The sequence below is a fragment of the Ictidomys tridecemlineatus genome, unplaced genomic scaffold (assembly GCF_052094955.1).
Source record: "Ictidomys tridecemlineatus isolate mIctTri1 unplaced genomic scaffold, mIctTri1.hap1 Scaffold_665, whole genome shotgun sequence".
Taxonomy (NCBI): Eukaryota; Metazoa; Chordata; class Mammalia; order Rodentia; family Sciuridae; genus Ictidomys; species Ictidomys tridecemlineatus.
Window position 1 is genome coordinate 186,872 of NW_027524667.1, and position 9,972 is coordinate 196,843.

Consider the following 9,972-nt stretch of genomic DNA (forward strand, 5'->3'; position numbering starts at 1 on the left):
GGAATTCCTCTATGTTAAGTCCCCGGCCCGGGAAGATCCCACCTGGATTATCTCTGCCCTCTGGGAGCTTCACTGTGTCTTCTTGCTTCTGCATAGCAGGGAGCTTGTGTTAGTAGCCGCCTGGTTTGCCTAGCCCCCTCCTGCCAGAGATCTTGATAGTTCTGAGCATCTCCCCTGTCCTGAGGTCTGTCCCTGTTCGTTCTATGGGCCACTCTCCTGCTGATGAGACAGCCCAGTTCCTTGTGGGCCCCTGTGGATGCTTCATGAGACAGAACATGTGCTCACATCTTGCTGAGGTCATTCGTTTTCCATTTTCAGCTTCTTCTGTGGTGGCTGAAGGATCATTCCAAGAAGCTCCCTGGTGGCTCTCTGAAAGGACTGAGAAGACCTACAGGCATAACTTGAACCCCTGGTGTTGAGTGCTGGGACCTTTCCATCTTCCTGAGATTGCAGTAAAGGGCTGTACTGCTGCACCCCTTCAGCTCTTTGTGCTAACCTCCAGAGCAGCTATCTCTTATTTTTAGCACCTTTTGCCATCTGTACAGGATGAGGATTTCCCACATTGACAGCTCTTTCCTCAGTTTCTCCCTCTCTCTCCCCACCCTGAAATTTTACTATAAATATAAAGAAGAAAACAGTTTTCACTTCAATACTTTGCTTAGACATCTCCTCAAACCAACTTGTAAACTCACCAATGACAGGTCCTACCTCCTAAAGGACTGCAGGGAACCATTTTCCTAAGCTTCCGGCCACGGTGGAACAAGGGTCTCCCTTCCTGCTGTTCCAATAACATGAGGCTTTCTTTCTTCTGAGCACTCCCTTGCAGTCCTTTTAGGGTCCATAGTTATAGCAGTCTTTAAAGCAATCAAGGCTTTTAAAATTATTATTATTCTCCTCAAAATTCCAGCAGGCTTAGTTTACCAGCAGATTCCAAAACACTTTGCACATACTTGAGGTTTTGTTATGGTAGCATGGCTGGTATCAGAATTTATATCAGTGTTCTGTTGCTTCCATACCTATTATCACAAACTTAGAAACTAAAAAAGGACCCACTCCTTACCTCCCAGTTTCTGTGCACCAGACGTCTAGCAGGACTCAACTGGGTTCCCAGCTCAAGGAGTTACAGCAGGAACAACTGAGGTCCCACTGGCCTGTTTTCCTCAGGAACATCAGGTCCTCTTCTAGGCCCATTCTTGGGACTGGCAGAATACAGTTCCTTGCAGTTGCAGACTAAGGTTCCCGTGTCCTCCTGGGTATTTGGGCAGCAGTCACTCTTGGCTCCTTGCAGCCATTCTCCAATCCCTACTTATGGTCCTCTCCATCTTCAAAGGCCAGCAACAGTGGGGCAAAATACAGTTGAACAAAGATTTTCCCAGACAGTCACCCCCAAGTTGGGTTTAGTTCTATAATCTTGCTTCAACTGGAACTTTATTTCATTTACTTTCGTGTGTGATAAATGAGCTCCTGATATAACCCCCTACCATGAACTTTACCATGATGGTCCCTGCTCCCATCTGAGCATACTTTGATTATGCTATTTCTCTCTACAGGTTCCCGTGTGGCATCCAATGGTAGCACCTTGGTTCTCCTGTACTTCAGAAACTGTGCCAGGTTTCTTTTATGTAACTTGTGTACATATCTAAAAGTCCTGCTTTTTTCTTATCCATTACAAATTACAGACTGAAGTGCTAGGCACTTATGTAATTGGAATTTCTAAATTCTTCCAGAAGCAAATAATGAATGCACATAAAAATAAAAGTAATAAAATATTCTTCATTGATTTCACTTTAAAGTTAGCCCAATTAAATTAACAACAGGGATTATAAAATCAGTTCACTACAAAATATTTCTATCAAATAAGAAATGTATCTTGAGAAGATTTAACTGATGCCAATTATTAATTTACAGTAATTATTAAATTATTTTTGCAAAATGCTCATATGCTTCAACATATTTTTAAAGCACATTAATTAAGCAAAAATAATATCTGCTTTCTTCTTTGAGGGAAGCTCCTTCTACCCATGATTGCAGAAGATTAAAAACTATTTGCTTTTAACCTCCTCAGATTAAAAGAATGTAATCAGAGACAGAATGACAAATTGATTAAAATAAAAAGCTTTTTATAAAACTTGAAAAGTACTATCATCTTGTTATGTATTCATTCATATGAGTAATGTTCCATTTGAGGTCAAACAAAATATTTTCCAGAAGTTATAAATTTCTGTTGAACTACTATATTTCAAGTTTCTCAGCCTTAAGTTCTGTAAAAATCATGTTATATTGAATAAAAATGCAATTTTTAATAAATACAGAATCTAACACTGAAAAAGTTACAGATGGACAAATGTTTTTATCTTGTGGTTTTCCTGTTTATTTATGTTAAACAGTATGTAGAATTAAATCCATAAAAATGGAAGCTGTTTGAATCAGACCATCCTGATTCTAAGGTAACACAGAAGATCAGCTTTCTTTAAAATGGACAGAGAACTGGTATATGTGTGCTTTTGGTTTTTCTCTGGTGAAGAATTAATATGAAATATCAAGTTTTCAAAGGTTTCCATTTGTGGTCTTTAAAAAACATAGCTGTAATTTTGTGAACCTTATGCCAATAGCAGTGGGATTTGCCCCCACCTCTGATGCTGAGCTGTCCTGGTCAACTGCCTTGGCTTTTATAAGATGTGACAGGAAGCTATGTGGGGCAGTTTCAGAATCTACACCTCACCAGCTTTCAGAGCTTTTCACAACCTCCTTCCCCACTGCCCCCAGCTCTTGAGGAACTCTGGACCCCCGAAAAAGAAAAAGAGCCAGTACCGAATTTTAGGGTCTCTCAGCTGCTAAACTACTCATGCAGTGACCTCCCCCCACCCAGGGCAGCTGAATGAGGGAGCCCAATAGGCATCAGAGCAACCAGTTGGACACAGCATTGTGAGAAGTATAGGTAAGGGTTGTTTTCAGCCACTAGGCTTCAGGTTAAGGGATTCAGTGCAGCTACACAATACAAAAATCTAATCCTCCACCAAAAGCTGGTACAAAAAATGAGTCCTCTTTCAAAAGCTCCACTTTAACATAGCCTTCTTTAGCAAACTTCTTTAGCCACTTTAGTGCTGCCCAAAAATCATCTTATATTATGTTGGCCTGGGTTTTCCTCAGAAACCAATCATAAATAAGGATTGGAGCTCAAGAAATTAATTTGGAGTTGAAATAGGGAAATGAAGAAAGTTGCAAATCCATCTTACAAAGAGCAACCACAGCTCAGTCTTCCTGGAAAACTTGGAGACTTGTGGAACCTGTCTCATAAGTCATTGTTTTCACATGCCCTCATGTGGCCCAACAGGGAGCTGGACAGTGGCAGATGATTTGGGAGAATACAATCATCTTTATGAGAAGAGATGTTTTTTCTTTTCTGTTCTTGATTGTATCAGAATTAGCGTTTTGTATAAAACTATCAGAAAATGATGCCATGGGTTTTAAGGTCTGGAATATAGAGTTGACACTGACTGGCCTGGGCTTTATGTCTGAGTATGCATATGGGAAAGAATGTATGCAAGTTGGACACTGTGGCATGTCTGATGAGGACCAATGGCTAGTGTGTTTAAATAAAATTACATGATGAAGGTTTAATGAGGTGTCAAAAAAGAAAGAAATATGTTTTGCATTCTAAAGCATAAATATACTTTGCATTCTAAAGCATTTATGCCTTTGATGTAAATTATATTATAAAATATAAAATTATAAATAAATATATAAAATTATATTATAAAATATTATAAAATTATAAAATATTTTTGAATTCGCCATTTCAATATTTAAAGTGATGTCAGGACAAAGAGATAAGGAGCAATTTTTCTTCCAGAATGTATTGCCGAAAGTTCCAGCTAAAACACATGCCCCCAATCTTGCAAAATCAAGATTTTTTAATGCAGCATTTTTCACCACTCTAATTTCAGTTACAACTTATCTTCAGATTCCTTCTTTCCTAATACTTTCTCAATAGAGTCCTCCAGATTTTGCCCCAGGATGCAAATGAAATAAACATATCCCTACAATTCAAGATCACACAATCTAGTTTGAACATATTAACACCACATCGAAATGTTTCCATGTCATATAAACTAGCAAAGTGCTAACAAAACCACTCAGCTAAAAACTACCTAAAATTTCTAATTTCCAATTATATTTGCAATGCCAAAAGCATTGCCCATACCAAAAAATTAATAAATGTTTGCTAAATAAATAAATGTATGAATAGCACATATTGGTACTATATGAAATAAAGGCAATCACATGAATGTTGATCAGCAAGTCTATCATAGTCACAATTTCATGTAACATTATTTAATGGGGAAAAATAGAATATATGTGTGTGACATAAGAGTGGTGGGCATGTGGGAAAGTTTGATAGAGGTCAATGCATGGAGAGATCTCTAGATCTTATAAAGAAAAGGAGAGCTACAGTTGGGGTAGATAGTGATAATAGCAAAATAATATGCCTTGGAAAAGAATGTTTACAGAAACAATAGAGTTAAGGGAGAATTTTAAATATATTTTTAGAGATAGTAGAACATTTTTGAGAAAATAAGGTCATAGAGGCCTTAAAAATATTTATAAAAGATGACAGGAAGAACGTTCACTTAGAAAAATGCACACCTGACTCTCAAGAGTTTTTTCCCTATTAGTAATATAAAATGTGAAGTGACTTGAACAGATAGTGTTGCCATTGATAGGATTTGGGAAGGGGTGATCAGTGGGTCCCACCAGTCACTCAGTGCAACATGACTTGTACTTACATTTCTGTTCTTACAATCACTCTTTCTCACATGTTAGGCCCTTATTTTTTTTTAATTGAAGAATAGGCCTGAATAACATGCTCATTAGTACTGATGAATAATGATTTAATTGCTTTCTTATTTGCATCTAATCACATAAAGGTCTTTAGCACATCCAATATTTAAGATTGTCATTTTTGAGGGAATTAAAGTTTGTTTTTCTGGAGAATTCAATCATATTTATTATTTTTAAAGATTTTATGGTTAAAGAAAAAAGAAATATTTCCTGATAATAAAGAGTACTAATAGTATATGTATGTATACGTATGTATACGTATATACATTATATATATATATATATATATATATATATATATATACAGAGAGAGAGAGAGAGAGAGAGAGAGAGAGAGATGGTGGTTTGACTTCCTTCAGGTACATTTCCGAAAGACAGATTGCTGTGTCATGGTTGTTCTATATTTTTTCATTAATTTTTATGTATTTTAAACATTTATTTCCCTCAAGCCTTTATTAGGTGGCTCTTGTTATCAATTAAACTTTTTAGAAATTAAAAAAGTTTAAGTAGACTATTTCATGAATTAGTAATTGTTTTATTACAAAAACTGCAATTAAGCCAAACAACAAAAATATAAATATATGCATAATTTATACAAATAAAGCTACATGGCCTGCACAGTGGCAACCGCCTGTAATCCCAGTGGCTAGGGAGGCTGAGGCAGGAGGATCTTGGGTTCAAAGCCAGCCCCAGTAATGGTGAGACACTAAGCAATTTAGTGAGACCCTGTGTCTAAAAGAATAAAAAATAGGGCTGAGGATGTGGCTCAGTGGTTGAGTGCCTCTGAGTTTAATCCCCAGTAACCTCCCACCTCCAGTAAAGAAAGCAAGAAAGCAAGCTATGTGTGTATATAGTAATGTACCAGTTCTGCAGCAGGCCTAAGTCAGTTCATTCTATCAGGAGATCCCTGGTTTTATGCTCTGGGCTCCCTCAGCAGCTTAATTTCCAGTGTGGCTATTCTCCTAGTAGCCACAGTGCATAAAACATTTGGAAAAGAGAGCATCTGTTCTGCTGCTATTTCAGGCAACAGAGAAAACACTTTTTCCCCCATTGTGTGTCACTCACCTAATGAAGACAGTGTGGATACATTCTTTCCATTAGTTAATATTGTAGTGCTCTGGTAAATTAAAGGGGAATGAAATAGGACCAAATGAGCACTTAGGGTTCACCTGGAGTTAACAATGGAATCCATCTCACCCAAAACCTGTGGCTGAGAATGGGAGAGGGAGGGATTCAGAAGGAAAGGAGCAGTTAATATTAACAAGATAAAGACAAATGGTTGGTGCAAGAGGAACAAATGTCCACAACAAAACTACATAAAGACAATGGGCAATGGTGCATGGCTATAATCTCAACAGTTTGGGAGGCAGGAGGATCTCAAGTTCAAAGCCAGCCTCAGCAAAAAAATAAAAAATTAAATTAAAATTAAAATAAAAACCCAACAACAATAATGACAAAAGTACACAAAGAACCTGAAGGGTGTTACTTTAAAGGTAAAATTCCTTAACAAACTTTCTCAACAGTGGCAAGACCAGCCTTTTACAAAAGTTCTAATCCAAGTGTATTTTCTGTTGTGTACATAGGAAATGCTGTTATTTTAATAACATTGGGCTGCCTAAGAGGCCCCAACAGGAACTTTTACAAATAGATTCTTTTATTGACTAAGTGGAAATTTAGTAATGAAATTCAAGTACTCAAAGGTTCTTATTAGAAAGGCTGGTGGCTAACTGTTCTCAATCTCTGCAGAGGATGCAACCAGGGGACATGTGTTTTGTTCGGAGCATGAAGAGTTTATATATAACATAAGGAATCTAAGCAATTTTTTTCTGTGAATGGGATTATTAAATCATGGGTGTGTTGTTAAGGGAAGCTCTGAAATTTATCTCAAGACCTAAATAATTTTATTTTTTAAACTAAAGTTATTCAGGGAAATTCCATTTAAAGGATGACTGGATAACTTTTTACTAAATATTTAATAAACATTGATCTTTTTAAAGGTTGATATTTTAAGATGGAAGACAACAACCATGAATAGACTAAAATAAGACAAATTTTTTTCTAAATAGAATTAAATCCCCAATTCCTTGCTTAAAATACTGAAACAGAAAAAAATGTAAATGATTACAAGTTATTAATACAACAAATGTGTGTAAAAGTCAGCTTAAAATTGTATATTAAAATAGTCACCTCTTAAAATGTATTCAGCATATAAGCACTTTGGATATAGGATTTTTAGAACACGGGACTAAAGCCTAAAATGATCCAGGTTCTTCCAGGTTCTCAGAAGGTGTAGATTTATTTACTATAGTTAAAGCCTAATTAGTTCTCAGGGGATGGTGTATCTTTTAAACGTCTTTATTGCCACCATATTGGTTTTCTGAATAATCAGAAACTTCTGTTGTGATTGTGTACTGGTGTTTGAACAGAAACTCACTGTAAGTAGAAACAAATATCAGCAATTGCTAGTTGTCACTTGAGCAAAGTGCATGCACCAGAGGGGGAAGAAAGAACTTGGTGGAATATTCCTAAGATGGATCATCTGACCCAGTCTTGAGGACACCAACAGGTGCCTCTGTCCCTCCTCTGGGCTCGGTGCCCTCGGGCATTTCTTCAGCTCTGGTGGGCATTCTCACTGCAAAGGCTGTGAAGGAGGGCAGAGCCCTTCCCCCTGTGCGACTCCATTTCCTTGGCCACACGCACACTGTGAACACAAGCCCTGTCCCCTCCTGTCAGAGCTGTGCTCCTCCTGCACGATTCCCTGTTCCAGCTGACCAATTTTTCCCATCATTTGCAGGTTGATGTTTGAGATGGCACAGGAAATGGGCTTAATTGCCATTGCAGTCCGGCAAACCCAGGGCAAAGGTCAGTCATCTTTTGTTGTTTTTCTTTGCTAAAATCTATGATTCTCTTGGCCAGAGAGCCCACTGATCTTGTGTGCTGATCACTGAGACAACTTGAGTTGGAGTCTTTCCCATTTTCACAGCCCTCTGAAATGGGGCCAGAGGGAAGGAAACCGTGTTGGGAAGCGTTAGCCTCAGCAGAATCAAAATACTCTCTCAAACGGCCGTGTAGTTTGGTCACTCGACATTTGCTTCTGATAGCCTTAACAACCACAGGCCTACATTTTGTAAATTCTTCTCTCTGATGTGTTCTGGTCTTTGCATTTGTAAATCATAACTGTGTTAGATTTATTTTCCTGAAGGTCCTCCCGAGGGTCCTTCTGTGTCTCTAAGTATCATGTGGAAGGGCTTCTCGCTTGTGGATTCCCACCCTAGCCAGCACTGGAATTTTCATGAGGTGGACACTAGATCAATGATCTTTTGCAAAGTGACCACAGAAGCAGGGTGCTGCTTGGGCCTCTTCCACCCGCTGATCGTGGAACAAGAGCCTGGATCCTCCAGAGCCCATGTGCAGTCTGCCCCAGGTTCCTTGCCCAGTGTCTGCAAGAGACACCAACAAGTTGGCCCTGCCCCTCCTGATCCCCAACCAGGCTCTCAGAGGCTCATGTAGCTTTTTCAGAAGAAGCAGAGAAATAAAAATCTGTTATTTTACACTTATTCCTCTTGAACATAGCTCAATAAGAAAAAAAATGATTCAAACTATGGGACTCAGTATGGTGGATTTTTAAAGACATTCTAAAAGAACTTTGATTAATCATACTTCTCATTTTGATCATTTTACTTTCCTAAATTAAATTTTAAGAAAAGTAACAACTCAGAGAGTTAATGTTAGGGGTCATTTTTTAAAAACTACTTTCTTGAGATAACCAGCATGTGGTATACAGTCCCCCCACTTGAAGCAAACTGCTGTGGTGTTTAGTAATGTTCACTAGATTGTGTGGACAACCCCATAACAGGATCACTTTGAAAAAGTGGCTTGCAGAACTTCTCCTGTATCAGTGTAGATTGCTCCAGTTTCCCAGCATGTCTGTCTTCACCCTGTGACCGGCAGTGAGAATGAGGCAGGCCGATGTTCAGACACTGTAAGATTCAGTCATCAGAGCATAAATGATATGCCACAGGGCATGATGCTAATTTAGGGAAACCCTTTCAGCAACACAGCTTCAAGTTTTACAGTGCCCTTCTGATTAGTGAGTTCACCCCAGAATATGCAGGCATGTACTAAGGGGGCGCTCTCCCACCTCAGAGCGTCCATGTGGTGAAGCACTAGATTCCCAATGGTCTGTGTTCCAGGGCGGGGACCGAATGCCTGGCTGAGCCCAGTGGGCTGTGCCCTTTCTACTGTGCTGGTCTCCATCCCCCTGAGGTCTCAGCTGGGACAGAGGATTCTGTTTGTGCAGCACCTGATGTCCCTCGCCGTTGTGGAGGCAGTGCGGTCCATTCCCGAGTATCAGGTACGTGTAGTTCAGCTCCCTCTTACCTTCTTATTGAGCCTGCAGAGCTCGGCCTGTGTGGTTTGTGGCATGTGTTTGCAGAATTGGCAGCTCGACTTGAACCTCCACCTGCCCTTTGCTGGCTGCAGAGTGGAGTTTTACGAGCACCACCAGGTGTCTCTGCTAGCCCTGTCAGAGTGCCTGTGTCCCCAGAATGCTCTGTCCTTCCTGTTTGTCAGCTTTCTTGCTTTCCTTTTTTCTTTCTGATGGAGTACTGGATGGGAGCTATTTTTCTGTGTTTTCTGTTAAAAAGTCTTATTTTATGGACTAAAAATCCCCTTCTCGTTTCCTACCTGCATTTACCATTGTCTCTGCTCAGCAGAGCTACCCTTTGTCTACGGTTGACTGAGTTCAGCATCCAGGGTTGTCAGTCACTGTCTTTCCCAAAGTAAGGACAGAGGTACCTGTGTCATTGTGACTGAGGGATGCTTTGGTGGCAGTTATTAAAAAGACAAGGAAAAGAGGATGATGATAACTGGATCCTTTCCTTCCCTGCCTCCCCGCATGCCCCCCAAATGTTCCTGCAAAGATTTCACATGGATATGGAAAAGAGGTCCTCCCACTCCCTCCCACCTTCAGTTCTCATGATCATATGAGTTCCTGGAGCAACATGTTAGGAGCAGGACTCTCAGAGAAGCTGAGGTCCTCCACTGGTATTCAAACAAAAGTCCTCTCCATTGCCTCTCACCTGCCATCCCCTGTGGCCACGACTTCATATGCACATGTGACTCTGCTGT